Source organism: Neofelis nebulosa, chromosome 6, assembly GCF_028018385.1.
Source record: "Neofelis nebulosa isolate mNeoNeb1 chromosome 6, mNeoNeb1.pri, whole genome shotgun sequence".
Lineage (NCBI taxonomy): Eukaryota > Metazoa > Chordata > Mammalia > Carnivora > Felidae > Neofelis > Neofelis nebulosa.
This window is the reverse complement of record NC_080787.1, coordinates 91920266-91936985: the sequence shown is the minus strand read 5'-3', so window position 1 is coordinate 91936985 and position 16720 is coordinate 91920266. Positions and strand designations below refer to the sequence as shown.

Here is a 16720-nt window from a genome sequence, read left to right as displayed (position 1 = left end):
TTACAAACACTGATAAAATTATAATCTCTGTTCAGGTAATTTTTGTCCTTAGGAATCAATGTAATCTAGAGTTAAGGATAAATCAGTTACAGCACAAAATCTGGTATCTCACCTCATTTCTTAAAATGATTTATTTTATTTATTTATTTATTTTTATTTTTTTAACATGAAATTTATTGTCAAATTGGTTTCCATACAACATCTTAAAATGATTTATAATGGCTTTTTAAAGACGCACATTTTTAACCTGCTCCTTTATTTATAAAAATTATTTTTGTGATGCACATTTCTAAATCAATATGCATCAGGGGACTGAAACTTTTGTTTTTAAACATTCTACAGTGTATATAGGAAACAAAAATTCTGGCTCACGGTAGCCCTGTGATGGATGGATGAATGAACAAAGCCAAGTGATACACATAAATACAATTTCTCCTTCAATTATTCAAGTTCTAGCTGTGAATATGATCTTGATTTGCCACTATGATGTACATGTTTATGCTTAAATGCTTAAATTATGTTTAAATTATGCTCGGATGTAGTTTTCCTGTTGTAGTTAGTCTGTCTATATGGCAAATCATTCCCGGTCTTAGTGCCTTAAAGCAACACTTTAGTTTCATTTCTCATATTTTTGTAAATGAATTGAACACAGAAAAATCTGGGTAACTCTTCAACTGGGCTTTCTCATGGGTTTGTAAACAAATGGTGGCTGGTGCTGGTGTTATATGAAGGTCTGATTGGGCTAAACATCCAAGATGGTGGTCAGTTCATGCTGGATGTCACTTGCGAGCTCAGCTAGAGCTGTTGACCAGGGCATCCACATGTGGCCTTTCCATGTAGCTCTCTCATGTAGCCTCTTACAGGTTCTGAGAGGAAGCATCATAAGTGCAGTATACCAAGCAATGCAGGGGAAACTGCAAAGCTTCTTATGACCTACTTTGAAAATCCCAGGATCTCTCTTTGAACCATTCTATAGAAAAAGACAAGTCGCTAAGCCCAGGCAAGAAGAGGGGAACTAAATTCCATCTTTTGTTGTGAGAAGCAGTGTACACATACAGAGAGGGAAGAAATTGATGGTATTTAGCTTGAACTATCACAGCTTTTTAGGGGTTCTACTCTCTTCAAAGATGCACACATGTCTCAAAGTTAAAGTGAAAAATTTCAGTGAAAGCACTTTTGCCTTTTGATATAAAGAGGCCCAAAACCATTTCACTGTCTCTGGGTTTATCTGCACTTGAGGCAGAGGAATAGTAACAAAACTCACGAATGGAACTTCTATCATTTCAACTGCATGTAAGTATTGCCAATAATTTTATGCCCTGCCATCGAGGTGGCAAGTATGGCAAATATTTAATAAACTCTGAAACACCAAGAAAAATAGTTACCTTTGCTTTACCCAGAGTAACAGACTGCTGAACAAAGTGGATGAGGAATCAGATTTCTTATTTCATTTACATCTCCATGGAGCAAATATTAATAATCCTAGTTTGCAAATGAGGCTCAAAAGGTTAAGTGATTTTTTTTTTTGCTTTAAATTGCACAATTAATGAGTAGTAAAACTGAGATTCCAGCCTAGAGACTGCGCTTTTTTCACTATACATGCTGCTTCCACGAGAAGTGAATAAACACTGTGTAAACCTGTGGAAGAACTGGAGGTAAAAGAATGGAAGGAAGGCAAGAATTAGATGCAGTAGGAGCTGGGGATCACCGCACTGAGAAACTTTTGTTTTCTGCTTAGTTGTTCCAACAAATATTTTCTACAACCCTATACCGCAGTGATGGTCTTACAGCAATAACAGTCTGGGAAAAATTAAAAAAGAAAACAAAGGCTTAGATGTGGAGAGCGGAGGGGGAGAGAATAATGCTGTGGGGGTCATGGAAGCAGCAGCCGGGATGAGGCGCAGAGTGGCTGGAGATGCTGTGTGGGAAATACACTGACAAGGGAAGAACAATGAGATACATGGAGAGATGGGAGAGGTGACCCCTTCTCTCCCTCAGTGCTCTCACCCCTGCTGCTGAATAGCCTTTTGGGCCTGTATAGAGCTTGAGGAAGACTGTGAAAGAAAAGAGAAGAACATCCATGCTGCCGGTTGCATGGCACTCTGATTTTTTTTCTCTTTCCACTGTTTGAAAACAAAACAAAACGAGACAGCATGCCCATAGCAAAATGAATTAATTTAAAATTTCAGCAACAGCAAAGAAATATAAGGCAGCAAATGAAACACACTACTTCCCAATTATACAGTATTTTGTTTCTGTTCCAGAATTATGTTTGTAGCTCAATCTTAAAAACAGAGGGAAAATAGTATGAGTCGCAGCTACTTTATTTGATTCATTCTATTTCTCTAAACAGTATATAATTATTTTAAAATAGAGTTAATTTTTTTCCTTAAGAAATCACTTTGACAAAATTACAAAAAAGAAAGGAATATAATGAAAGTGTTAAAAATCACTTATTATGCTATTATTCTTTACAACTGATTTATATATGTTAGTAGTTGAGAGTCTAATTGAGGCAAAATATTGTTCGGAAAGCTTAAAATCTCAGCAAAACCTGCCTCCTAAAAAATCAGGCCAAATAGGCACTTTTCTGTTACATATTTTTGAATAGATTCATATCTTTTAGGGGTTAAGTGGTCTCAAATTATTTTTGATAACACTGATGTACATTTCAATCCATGAGAGAAAATTGCATAGTTGAAAGGATACCAAATTTAATGCCATTCTTTTTCTAATTCTTATCTACGCATTCATCTATATCCATCCCAGCTATTGTGAATAATAACTGCTTACTATTTTATGATCCATGTTTTTTGCTGCAAAGTGCACAAAAGTAATTAAGCCAAATTGAGACAATTATAGAAATACACTATTCAATAACCAAGTTGCCAAAAAAGTTTTACTGTACCCTAAGGAGGCAAAAAAAAAAAAAAAAAAAAAAAATTGCCTAGACAGCAGTAATATCATTCCACATGTTACATTTATTCCTGCACGCCAGCCAAACTCAAATTAATTGTACTGACGAAACTTTTCTTCTTGGAGAAAATTAAAGATATGCTGTTGTCAACACTCGAGCACAACCTTGGCGACACTTAAACGCAGGGAAGGGTGTGACATCCTGGCCCGGCTGCCTTGCGCTAATTAATCACTCTGGTATTTAGGGCCATTCAAGCAGACACATTAATGGGGAATAATTAGTGTATCTTTGTTCCAGCTCAGCTTTGCACACCAGACACTCTTGGGGAGAGAGGGGAGTTTGCAGAGCGTGAGCCATTAGCACGTGCATAGTTTCACTTCTGTTCAGCAAGTTCTTCTGAGATTGAGAGAGAGGCCAAATTAGCAGACGTGTGACTGGGGTTAGGACACCCTTCTGGAAAGAAAGACCTCTGTTTGGGTCTCAGCTTTCAGAAGCAAGTTGTTAATCCAGATACTGAATTTCATGAAATACAATTAAACCTCAGGGAAAAAAAAATAATAATTTCAGGAACCAAAACCATGTCTTTTCCAAAGTATAGTGAATATACCTATTTTTCTTTATATTACTTACGTGTATTTATAGATCCCATAGATAAACTCAACCGGCAGAAATTTCACATTTTTCCTTATTACTGTTGCTTTTGTGCATTTTTATTTAAAATGGATTTTTATCAACAAATAGTATTTATAAATTTTGTAATTAAATAGTGTAGACCATTTAACCTCTCTGCAGTTAGTAAGAACTCTCTGCAGATACTCCCTATGGCCATAAAACTTAATTTGTTTCTTCTGATAGGAATCAGAGTAGAAAATTCAGACAAAGTCTCCATATACAGTGTGACCACCACAGTACTGATTAAATTTTGTCTCATTTTATACTGCTGACTAGCTTCACTGTGTACTTTGACTCAGTTAAGGCACCATTTCTTACCGCATATACTGAAAAACTAAAAATTAAATGTTGACATTTACTAGATTGAGAAACTTTCATGATTTTGTCTCACTACAAATAAATCAGAGAGAAAACCAACTGATTCATCAGAGCTCAGATTCTCCTGGATTAAACACCAGCTTTACTTTAATACATAGCTTTCTTCCCTTGCCAGACAAAAACATCCGATTTTTCCACAAATAATACTTCGAACACCAGATTTTACTCTGATGCTAAACTATTTCTGAGCTTTTTACGAGTAACAGTTTGCTATATAAAGAACTAATCTAAACACACTGCAAATAATTGTGTGAATATATGTATATACATTCACATAATCACACTTATTTTAATACCATATGTGTGACTGATCCTTAAATAATTTTTTTCATTTTTCTGCAATTTTTGTAAGGGAGGACTTTGATTATCTAAGTATGTTTGCTGTGTTCGATGACTACTTTCTACATTTCATTATACCTAGCGCTCTCCAGCTTTGTCCCTTAACAGTCAAGGCAGGAGTGATTGCTGTAGCAGCACAGAGAACATTCCTGCAAATTCCACACCCACTGTAGGAAGGTGCAGACCCCTGATCCCCTCATTTTCAGAGGGCAAGGGAACCACGTGGAAGGGCAGGCCTGAGAGGGTGAGGAGCTGATGCAAAGGGAGACCACACAATGAGAAGACAGACCACACTCCGGACCCGGCTATCAATCCTTTAGTAAGGAAATTCCACCACTGAAATACAAAAATGAAATGAGCGTGGGGCATCTGTGAGTGGGTTTAGTCCTATTAGCAGCACATCATATAATATAGTATAAAGGAGGAATTTCCTCAGCTGGGATATATCATAATTTGGGATACTGTTTTACCACATCCACCTTCTAGGCTTTATAAATCCAGGATATTGTTAGGCGTAATGCTCTTGAATTTGTGCTGGTGGAGGGGGGGGGGGAAAGCCAATCACAAAACCACACATTCTTGCAATTTCTTAGAGGCGAGAAATGAATCTCTCTTCAGTCTCCTCCGAGATACTAAATTACTGCCTACGATAAGCCCAGATGCCATTAGAAAGGCTTCCATCCTGGGAGTGGGTCCTCCTAGATCTTTGAAGGTGCCTAATCCTCATTAAAGGCAAACCCTGGGCGTAGGAGGGGCTGCGCCTGCATCAAGGCACCTGGCGATGACTAAAAGCGCTGGCCCCATGCGCGGCTGCCGCTGAGCAGCAGAATGTAATTTAGTCGCACCAGCGGGAGCAGGGGTCAATGATTTTATATTAATGGGGATCACGACAGTTCTAAGCTGTGGCGTGCTTTGAAATAAGTGTTGTACAAGGCGGCAAAGAGAGCTCGGCTGAGGAAATGAGCTGTGTCACTGTCTCCTCATGCCTTGCAGCAAACACTGGGATGTTTTTAGTTGCTACAGACTCTGTACCATCATAATATTTTATAAACAACAATTACCTATTTCACTTTGAAAAACTCAAGCTCTGAAAGTAAGGCTGCTAAAGATGAGAAAATTCCTTTCGAATCCAAATAGGGTCCACGTGTGTGGCCAGGGAATGCGCCATGGATGGGGTGCTCAGAGCTGAGAACTAACTTATATGAATAAGTTTACGTGTACTACGGGTAGTTGTTGTGCTATTATTAAAGGACGATGTTTCATTACCATACCTTGACAGGCTATCAAAATGTCCACCCCTAAAACAAAAGAAATGGAGAAGGAGTTAGAGACGATGGTTTTAAACTGTGGTCAGTACTGGATCTTTGCAGCTGAAAATACTATTATCAGAACTTATCCAAAATTTCTCTAAAATATAAAATTATTCTCAAACATCTTTTCAGGAATACCAGGTTTAAACTTCACATTAAATTTTCAGCAGATCACTATTAATCTTTTTCCAATTAATAACTGGCTCTGAGGGCAAGGAATTATTTCTGTCAGCATCTCTGAGAGCATGGAAAAGAAGCAAAATAAGAGTTTTTCTAGACCTCAGGGATGGTCTAGGCGTGCATTGTATATAGAAAATAACACAGGTATAACAAGGAAGGAAGTTTAGATTTTGCACATTTTCAAAATTTCTTTTGAAGTAAACAGGTCAGAAATACCTGAGACAAGAGGGGTAAACATATCAGCTCTTCCATATGAGATTGATTAGGGGGAACTCTTTCATTAAGTGGATACCAGCTACCCAAGAGTTATAAAAACATTCAGCTGTGAAAAAGTTGGATATGATGATCAAAAAAAACAGTCTATTCTTATAAATTTCCACTCAGTAAAACAATTAATTTTCAGTATTTCTCTCATGCACAAGAAGAGTCCTGGCTGGTTTTTGGGGTAAGTGAACCACTACTGGAAAACAAAGTGGTACCATAGGACATTGAATTACACATCATCTGAAAAACACTTTCTACAAAACACAATCCAGGTTCAGCTAGCTTATTACAGATATACTTTCCAAACATGATCTGTGAAACAATAGTGCCATGACAGATGTTTTGTGCAAAAGCTCTCATACATTCAGATAAATATATAAAGATCCTACAGTCAGATATGTTTAAGAAACACCGCATTGTATAAGAGGTTTTTTTTTTTTTTTTCATATTCCTGGAGAACATCAGCATATTAAAGGCTCTGAGAAGTCCTGAAATAAAGATTCTCTTTAGTTTCCTTCAGATCTTTATCTATCCAACTAATTTTATTATTACATCCCTCCACCCCCCTGCCCTGAACCTATTAACATCCCCTTCTCTGAAACATACTTTGGGACATGCTGTATTAGAGTTCACTGAGCTCGTGAATATGAATTTTTATTAAGTGGGGCTAGTAGATGTTATCTCGGCCCCAAGTTTATTCCCTTGAACATAGGAACTGGTTAATGTAAGATCTGGGTTGTTAATTATCAGTTAATTAAAATCTCAGACTTTCAGAAAGTGCAATAATCTACATGGTATTTATAAATTAATATGCAAAATAATCGGAGGGATATTCTTATTCCCAGGAACAAAAGGGCAGAAAACACTAGGATGTTTCTCTCTATAAATGTGAAGAATGAGAGTAACCAAAGATTGGGTTTTGATGTGGAGGCCTAATTCATCATACTTCAAAATAATTTGGAATATGGAATGATTTGGATATTCCAAGACTGGAGGAGATACATACAGTTTTGTTGGGATAATCCAACCCAGAACTGGGCTAGGTGAATGGGGCACTCATGCACAAAATATAGGGGACAACACAAAACTCAGTAACCAAGATATATAATATTTTAATCAATATTTAAACATAAAATTTATACAAATAAATCAAAAACAAAATATCAGCATTTTAAACAAAGACAGGATTAGTGTTACAGATGGCTCAATACAGCACTGGGAATAAGAAAATACCAGGAGACAAATGGCAGGAAGAAAGAGACACTTAATTGGGAGTCCAAATTAGTTCTGATACTTTCTGCTAGTAAATAGCCATATACTTTAGAATAACATATTAATATACCATGTCTCTGTTTATTCATCTAAGGAGAGAACAGAATTTCTTAAACTGTTCTGAGAACAATTTGTTCAATGAGATGTTAATAGGTGTTCAGCAAAAAACAAAGACGGGTAGTAATTTTGATATCAACCATGTTTGAGAAAAGCTGTATTGAATTTGGTCAGATTTCTTTGCTACAGGACTTCCCAGAATTTTTCACATTCTAATATATTCCGTGACGGTCTTATTAGAAAATAGAGTACACAACAAATAGAACATTTATTATCATCTTGCACAGATTATGCAAAATGTTAAAACAAATGATCAAAGTTCCATGGCGCCTGGGTGGCTCAGTTGGTTAAGCGTCCAACTTTGGCTCAGGTCATGATTTCGGGGTCTGTGAGTTCAAGCCCCGTGTTGGGCTCTGTGCTGACAGCTCAGAACCTGGAGCCTGTTTCCGATTCTGTATCTCCCCCTCTCTCTGCCCCTCCCCTGCTCACACTATGTCTCTCTCTCTCTCAAAAATAAACATTAAAAAAAAAATTAGAAAAAATGATCTAAGTTCCCTCCTCCCTGTAAAACTTTAAAATTCTAGGGATTTTTTTAAAGGTTATGTGTATACAGGAAATAGGAATTTAATTCAAATTAAAACTGTATTGAAAAAATACTTTTAACTGTGTTTACAGAAATCTATGTTTCTACAAACATTTATAGCATAACAAAGTGACTTCATATTCAAGTTCCCTAAAACAGAGGACCTACATGTCTTCAACAGCCAAAAATAAATGTTATGGTAGATTAGGACTGAAGTTCTAGTACTGGAACCTTACAAAAGACATGTGAAGAATGGAAAGTGAACATTGTAGAAAAAATGACCACCATAAGTAGATGAGAGTAGGTGGGAAATGTTATTTTATGGGAACACATATTTTTTATTAATTTTTTTTATGTTTTTACTTTATTTTTGAGAGAGAGACAGAGTGCAAGTGGAGGAGGGGCACAGAGAGAGGGAGACAGGATCTGAGGCAGGCTCCAGGCTCCGAGCTGTCTGCACAGAGCCTGATGTGGGACTTGAACTCACGGACTTCAAGATCATGACCTGAGCCGAAGTCAGACACCCAACTGACTGAGCCACCCAGGCACCCCATGGGAACACATATTTTTAAAGATGCTTCAGTATATGAAATTTAAGAATCAGTGTTAAAAAGGACTGTCAGTCATAAAGCCCCACATACATATGCACAAATAAACAGACACAAACATGTAAATTATATGTATTTGAACAAATGGGTATTAAAACTTGAAAGGGGTATTTTTTCACAATTGAATAAATTTATTCTCTAAAAATAATACATTTATTTATTTATTTATTTATTTATAAATTTTTCAAGTACAAACCTCGAACATGTGAAAGACATTCTAAGGACAAATATAACAGGATTGCTAAACCCAAGCTGACTAAAAGTGTACTCACAATATAATCCGGCATAAAAATAAATAAAATTCTCTATTATCACAATAGCAACAATAATGTACACATAATAGATTGTGGATGAATCAGCTATTCTAATTCTAGTTCCAAAAGAAAACAATGATTCATTTAAAAGTCGATGTCTTGTCTGGTGTCACATTGGGATACTGCTGATTCCAGCATTAAAATATAAAGCATCCACTGAAAAGGGTATTTTTTAAAACATATAAAAATCCCTATACTCAGAGGTGATAAAATAATATCACTCAAGAAATTATCAATGGCTTCCAAAATGCTTTTGAAAAAAATGATGAAAAACAGAACTATGGATTTAATAATACATTTAGCCAGGTTTTTGTTTTTGTTTTTTTTTGAGAAGCTTGTTATCAAGTAGACTACTAAATATTGTACAAAGTGCCTCTTCAATCCTGTGTCCAAAACAAATTACTGAATTGGAATTTTCATGAATCTAATAGATATTATTTATCTTTAAACTTTGTGAGAAATGCAGGTGTTTTCTTCTATAACTACATGCCAATATTGTCAACCTATGACTTGATATATAACATCTAATGTTTTCAGCTCATTCTCTTAAACCCCATTTTTAACAACCCTCGATTCCAGAGGACCTGGAAGTCAATAATCTATTGACTCAACTAGATTTTTATGGTCTTCATCCTTGTGTCCCCACTCACCTGTTTACACAGCTTACCTTCCTTAGTTCTATTTACTCCCCCACATACACTTCAAATTCCCTCACTCCTTTTCAATTCATTGTAACAAATAGCAATACAACCAAACTGGTTAAATCCAACTCCGTCTCTTCTGGCACGTACATTTGTACTGAGTATGGCTGGAGAAACACACACACAGAATGCTTCCTGAACTCACATTACATTTATAATCACAAACCTCAACTGTGTTCTGGGTGCTCAATGGTACTATAGTTCTATTCACTCTCTCCATCACCTACAATGATGATTTACTCAGATCGCCTCCTCCTACAATTCTCCAGTATTTCCTCCCTCATGTTCGCTCTCAGCAACCACCCTGCTTTCTATTTCACTGAGAAAACAGAAACTTATGCAAGAGAATTTCCACAAGCTTATTGAATTTTCTTAATTCTGGCAATCTGCTTTTGACTATATATTCTGCCTTTTCTGCTATTACTGTGAAGAGTCTTGATTTGATCCATTGTTACCTCTTTGCCGTTATCACCTGTCCCTTCCTTTCCACTGCCCCCAACCCAGCTCATTATGTTATAACCACATTGGCCTTTCTGTTGCTCCTCCAAAAAACGTAGCATGTTCCCAACTCACGCCTTTGAACTGCTCTTTCATTTGCCTCTAATAGTTTTAGCTTGAATAGTCACATGACTTGTTTTCTTCTTTCCTTCAGGTCTTTAGTCACCTGTCACGTACTCAATGAGCAATTTCCTGAATATCTTGTCTAAAATTGTACATACACAGGGGAGCCTGGGTGGCTCAGTCAGTTAGGCGTCTGACTTTGGCTCAGGTCAAGATCTCACCGCTCATGAGTTCGAGCCCCACGCCGTCTCTGTGCTAAGCTCTCAGAGCCCAGAGCCTGCTTCAGATTCTGTGTCTCCTTCTCTCTCTGCCCCTCCCCTGCTTGTGCTCTCTCTCTCAAAAGTAAATAAACATTATAAAAAAATTTAAAAAAATAAAATTGTACATACACACACACACACAGACATACTCCCTCTATCACTACTCTGGTTTTTCTCCGCTGCTTGTATCATTATCTCACATACTACATACCTAAATATTATTTTCTTTGAAATACAATTTACATATTATTTTGTTTATTATATATTTCACTTATTTAGAGTGTAAGCTCCACAAGGGCAGGTGTTTCTTCTTTGGCTCTATTCACTGCTGTGTCCCTCACACCTATAATAGGGCTCGAACATAATAGGTGCCTTGAAACATACTTATTGACTGATGATTTCATTTGAGTTTAAAGCAGTCATCTAATTATAGTAATTAAATAATTCACTCAATATACAATATCCTACAAAGCAGGGTTAGAAACAATATAAGAGATCCTCAATTATTTTACTTTTGTATTGCCTCTCAAGTTTTAGGAAAATATGATCTTTTGCAATACAAAATTTCTATTTTTACATTATCAAACATGCCTATTTATTCTTTTCTGGCAACCGGATTTCCATTTTTGTTTAAGAAGGCTTCTCATAGAAACCCAGGTTGAATATGTAATCTAAACTATATGTGGAGATTCTTTTTCAAACCATTTGGAATTTATTTTGTACATGCTATATTATAGCAGTCCAATTTATTGATTACTTATCCTATCTATATAGACTCCTATTTATTTAATCTCCCATATATACAGCTTAAATCATTTTATCTAATTCCCATAATAGTTCTGTTTGGATTCCAAATGCAATTTCATTAAACTTAATAATCAATATTTAAAGTATTGACATTTTTACCATATTAACCCAAGGCTAATAAAAGAGTTGATTCATAATTCTCTAGTTTATGCTCCTCTTATCAGGTTTTGGGTAGATTTCTGTTGCTGCTTATATTTTGTAACAATTTCAATCACAATGGAATTGTATTCCTGGGTATGGATAAAATTCAGACATAAAACAATCTTTTTCTAGTGACTCTTCACCCCAATTTATAAATTATTAAATATTTCACATATATAAAAGAATGCACAACCAAGCTAAAAAAAATGAACGTTTTTTTCCAAAAGCATTTGAAACTCCCTGTATTCCTTTACATGCATAACTAACCCTTGTCTTCCAACTCAAAGACATCCACTTTCCCAAATTTTGGATTTATTAATTTTATGGCTCTTCTCATAGCTTTATGATGTTTCTACTTATGGGTTAGATACATTGCTTAATTTGAAATGGATTCAAACATTGCTTAACAGGAATAATACCACATGTATTTTTCTGCAACACAGTATTTTTCAGTGTTTGTCACTCATATTGTTCTGTATATCCGCAATTCTTCAAGTTTTCACTGAAGTATACTATTGCACTACATTACAATTTCCTTAGGCATTTTATAATCATTCTCTGTGGATAGATATTTAGCATATTTCTAAATTTTTGTCATAAATTATAATGATGATTTTGCTTTTACAAATAATTATTTGATGAATATTATTTTATATGTGCCCTGGTTGACAAATGTATATATCCATGTAACTTCAAAGTCAATCAAATTATAGAACATTACAATTTCCTCAGAAAGTTCTCTCATTATTCTTTTCAGTGACAGCCATTGCTCCGATTTCTATTACCATAAATTAATCATGTATGTTCCTGAACTTCATATAAATTAAATCATACAGGCATGCCTGGGTGGCTCAGTTGGCTAAGCATCCAACTCTTGATCTTGGCTCAGGTCATGGTCTTGCAGTTTGTAGGTTCGAGCCCCATATCCAGCTCTGTGCTAGAATGCAGAGCCTGCTTGGAATTCTCTCTCCTCCTCTTTCTCTGCCACTTCCCTGCTCATGCTCTCTCTCTCTCTCTCTCAAAATAAATAAACATTAAAAAAAAAAGAAACATATGGTGATGTAACATTTAAAAAGAAATCATACAAAAAGTATTCTCTTTTATGTCTGGCATTTGTATGTAGCTTCATCTTAGCTAATAATAATAACAATTACAACAATAATAACAATAAAATAATAATAATTTTAAAAGATTTTTGGAAGTTTCAGTAATTTGTTGCTTTTATAGTGCTGAGTAGTAATCCACTCTGTGATTATATCAGAATTTGTTTACAAATTCACATATTATGAGCCATTTGCTGATTTCAGGTTTTAGATATCATGAATAAAGCTGCTACGTATACCCTTGAACAATTATTTTATGACTATGTTTTTAATTCACTTGGGTAAATACATAGGATTGGAATTGTCAGATAACCTTCCTAGGTAGTTCTACCATTTTACAACTCCTGCCCCCAACAATTTAAGAAAGTACCTATTGCTCTGAAACTTTGCTAACAATTGGCATTATTAATCTTAATTTTTTGATGTTCTAATGACTGTGAAGGAATGTCCCATTGGGCTTTAATTTGCATTTCCCTGATGGAAAACAATTTTTGATAAAATTTTCATATTCTTAGTAGCTTGTACATCCTATTTTGTGAAAGGTTTGCTCAATATTTTTAAAACTTATTTTAAAGGGTAAAAGCCTTTCATTTTAAAGGATTATGGTTTTCTTTAATTTTTAAGTGCATTTTACATATTTGAGATTCATGTCTATATTTAACCCAAGTCTATGTGTTGGTTTCTATTTTGTTTAGAGTATATTTTAAAGAACAGATTGTTTTTGTTTATTTTGAAGTGCAAATATTTTGCACAGTATGCAGTCCATGATGTCATCAGAAATGAAAGTATCTGTCATATTTTTCAAAGGTAAATCTTTATTTACCTTTCTAAATTATTCAGTAGTCATGCCTGCTTTTCGGAAATTTTGTATTTTCAGGGACACTAATTATCCTTTCTGTCATATATTTTCATGAAGCTATACCGGTGTTATCTCATAATTTTATACCTATGATACATAAAAGTATATGCATGTTATATATATGTATATATTATGTTATATGAAATAAATATGTAGTTATCTCTTTTACATTTTTTAATCTTTTTTTCTTTTACTCACTTTTATTTTTAATAAATCCTATGAGATATTTCCCATTACAGCTCTTCCTTGACTTACAGTGGGATTGCATTTTGATAAACCCCATCATAAATTGAAAATGCATTTAATGACACCTAATGTACAGACCATCATAGCTTACTAGCCTACATTAAACATGCTCAGAACACTTACATCAGCTTACACTTGGGCAAAATCATCTAACACAAAACCTATTTTATAATAAAGTGTTAAATATCTTATTGAATTTATGGAATACTGTACTGAAAGTGAAAAACAGAATGACTGTATGGGACAGAATTACTTTAAGTGTATCAGTTATTTACCCTCATGATCATGCGGCTGCCTGGGGGAGCTATGGCTTACTGCTGCTGTCCAGCATCACGTATCGTTCACCCTGGAAATTATCCAAATTCAAATTTTGAAGTATGGTTTCAACTAAATGCCTGTTGCTTTCTCATGGTAAAGTGGAAAAATCCAAAGTTAAATCACTGTAAGTCAAAAATCATCTGTATATTGCAGATGTTAAGTAGTCTTGATTTAAAATTTTACTCTTTTGGGGCGCCTGGGTGGCTTGGTCAGTTAAGCATCTGACTTCAGCTCAGGTCATGATCTCACGGTCCGTGAGTTCAAGCCCCGTGTCGGGCTCTGTGCTGACAGCTCAGAGCCTGGAGCCTGTTTCAGATTTTGTGTCTCCCTCTCTCTCTGCCCCTCCCCTGTTCATGCTCTGTCTCTCTCTGTCTCAAAAATAAATAAACGTTAAAAAAAAATTTTAAATTTTACTCTTTTCTGTATTCTACTTTCTTAATTTCTATTTTTAACTTTAGGATGGTCTCTTTCTACTTTATTTTGCAGTTTTTTTTAATTTGTAAAATAATTTATAATCTTTTTCTTTTTTATTTATCAAGATGTTAATGCATTTTCCTTTGGTAGGACTTTTGCTATGTCTTTACAATTTTGTCATAAAGTGATTTTTTTTTGTATTTTCTACAAAATGAATTGCATTTTTTATATTTTTATTATGCTTTATTTATTTGGTAATAATCAATAATGAAACCTGCAAAAAACTTTTTTGTTTTAAAGTTTTCAACGTTTTCTTCTGCCAAGTATGGTCAGATTTTTGCATATTTTTCAGAGCACCCAAAATAAGTATCTTCCCTTTTCAAGAGACATAAACTCCAATATATAGAGAATATGCAATTTATTTTGTATGACTATTTTTTTTCCTATCTCTCTCCAAACCTATTGAGGATAATAGAAATATCCGTTTAAAAACAGATTCAGCTATTTTGTGCCTTGTCAAATACAAGATCATGGCATATCACCTTTCTAACTGGAGTGTGTTATCAGAGCTTGGTATCTTTCTCATTTTCAGGCTTTTAACACTGATTGCAATATGTCTGATATGACCACTGACATTTTACCTTCTTTACTTTTGTCTAGTGTTTCTTTCCCCATCCCTCTTTTTTTTTTTTTTTTTTTTTTTTTGTCTTCTAATGAGAAAATTCAGTCTGTTTCTGCTTAGTGGTGTTTTATAAATTTGACTTTGTTGTTTTGATCTTAATTATATATTTCTTAGGTACCAAATTTTATTTTGTTTTCATTTGATCTGTTTTCTTCCCTACTTGTAAATTTGAAAGTAATACTACAAGTTATCATGTTATTGATATTATTCTCCTTATTTACATAATCAGGCATATATTTCTCTATCATGATTAGAAAAGAATATGCTAGATATTTTCCCCACTCAGATGAACTCTTATGTACATCAAAATGCTTTACTTTCTTTTATCCAAGACTTAGCCCCCACTGCAATAAGATTAGCTCAGAGGAATAAAATCCATTCCTTTCACTCTTCTCTCTTTTTCTGCAGAAAGAAGAGACATTTGGAAAAATTTTACTTCCTTACTTCCTTCCCCAGCTTATTCTCATCTTCAACCATAAATTCTATGTTTTGTTGAGATGGTTACATATTTCAAATTTGATACTGTTATTAAAGTTTCCTTTACAGAATATCTGTCCTTTCTCAAGGATTTTAATATAGTGTTTATATTATACACTCCCATTATATGCATTATATAAAGCAAATAGTAAATTTGGATGAAACAGTATAAGTTTTACTGATCCCAGTATCTCCCCTCTTCTTTCTCATCCCCTTGTTGAGGTTTCTCTAGTGTTCATTTCATTTAGAGCTTTGAGTTATTCCCACAGAAGCGGTACATGGGTATATTAGTGATATTCTTGTATATCTTGCATATATTCAAGTATCTTTCTCTCACCCTCACAATTATATAACAATTAATATAATAATTAATTATATAATAATTCTATATAACAGAATTCTTTGGTGGGCACATAATTTCACCAGAAATATGCATTTTTCCAAAGTCAGTATTGAAAAACTGAGCACTTTGGAATCAAAAGTCTAAGCTTTTAACATGGCACTATTTTCTTCTTTATATCTCTCTCCTAATACCTTTAATAATCAGTTATAAAATTATGTAAAATAGAATTGCAATGTCAACAAAATAATAAAACACTAATAAATGATTTAAACCAAAACATGAAATCACCTAAAAAATAATTTAGTTTTATTACTAAACTTTCAGCTTTATATTAGTATATTACATATAGTAATACAAAATATACTATACTGGGGGCGCCTGGGTGGCGCAGTCGGTTAAGCGTCCGACTTCAGCCAGGTCACGATCTCGCGGTCCGTGAGTTCGAGCCCCGCGTCAGGCTCTGGGCTGATGGCTCGGAGCCTGGAGCCTGTTTCCGATTCTGTGTCTCCCTCTCTGTCTGCCCCTCCCCCGTTCATGCTCTGTCTCTCTCTGTCCCAAAAATAAATAAAAAACATTGAAAAAAAAATTAAAAAAAAAAACAAAATATACTATACTGTACAATGTATACTATATAGTAGTATAAATAAAATATCACATTATCATATATTATAAAATATATACTTCATTATTATATTATAGTTTTTATTTTTGTGTTACTGTAATTTTCACAATATTATTTGAATAGAGACATAAATTTCTCTTAGATATAAAATTTTAAGAAGTATCTATTCTTTGTGCTAAACAAAATCTGAAGGAGAAATTTCCTGAAACTGATATACTATTTAATAGCACAATGGCAAAATGATCCTAAAGTTCACCTGCGAAATTTACTTGTGAGAATAGATGTATTAATC

General features: G+C 34.5%; 1 long non-coding RNA gene across 1 annotated transcript in view; it reads right to left on the bottom strand.

Annotated features, from left to right (window-relative positions):
• The window catches only part of LOC131514586 (uncharacterized), a 167438-nt gene that overhangs the window by 130954 nt on the left and 19764 nt on the right, over positions 1-16720 (bottom strand). The window contains exon 3 of the long non-coding RNA XR_009263142.1: positions 5578-5604. This is a non-coding gene — a long non-coding RNA (uncharacterized LOC131514586). The remainder of the gene's footprint in view (positions 1-5577; positions 5605-16720) is intronic.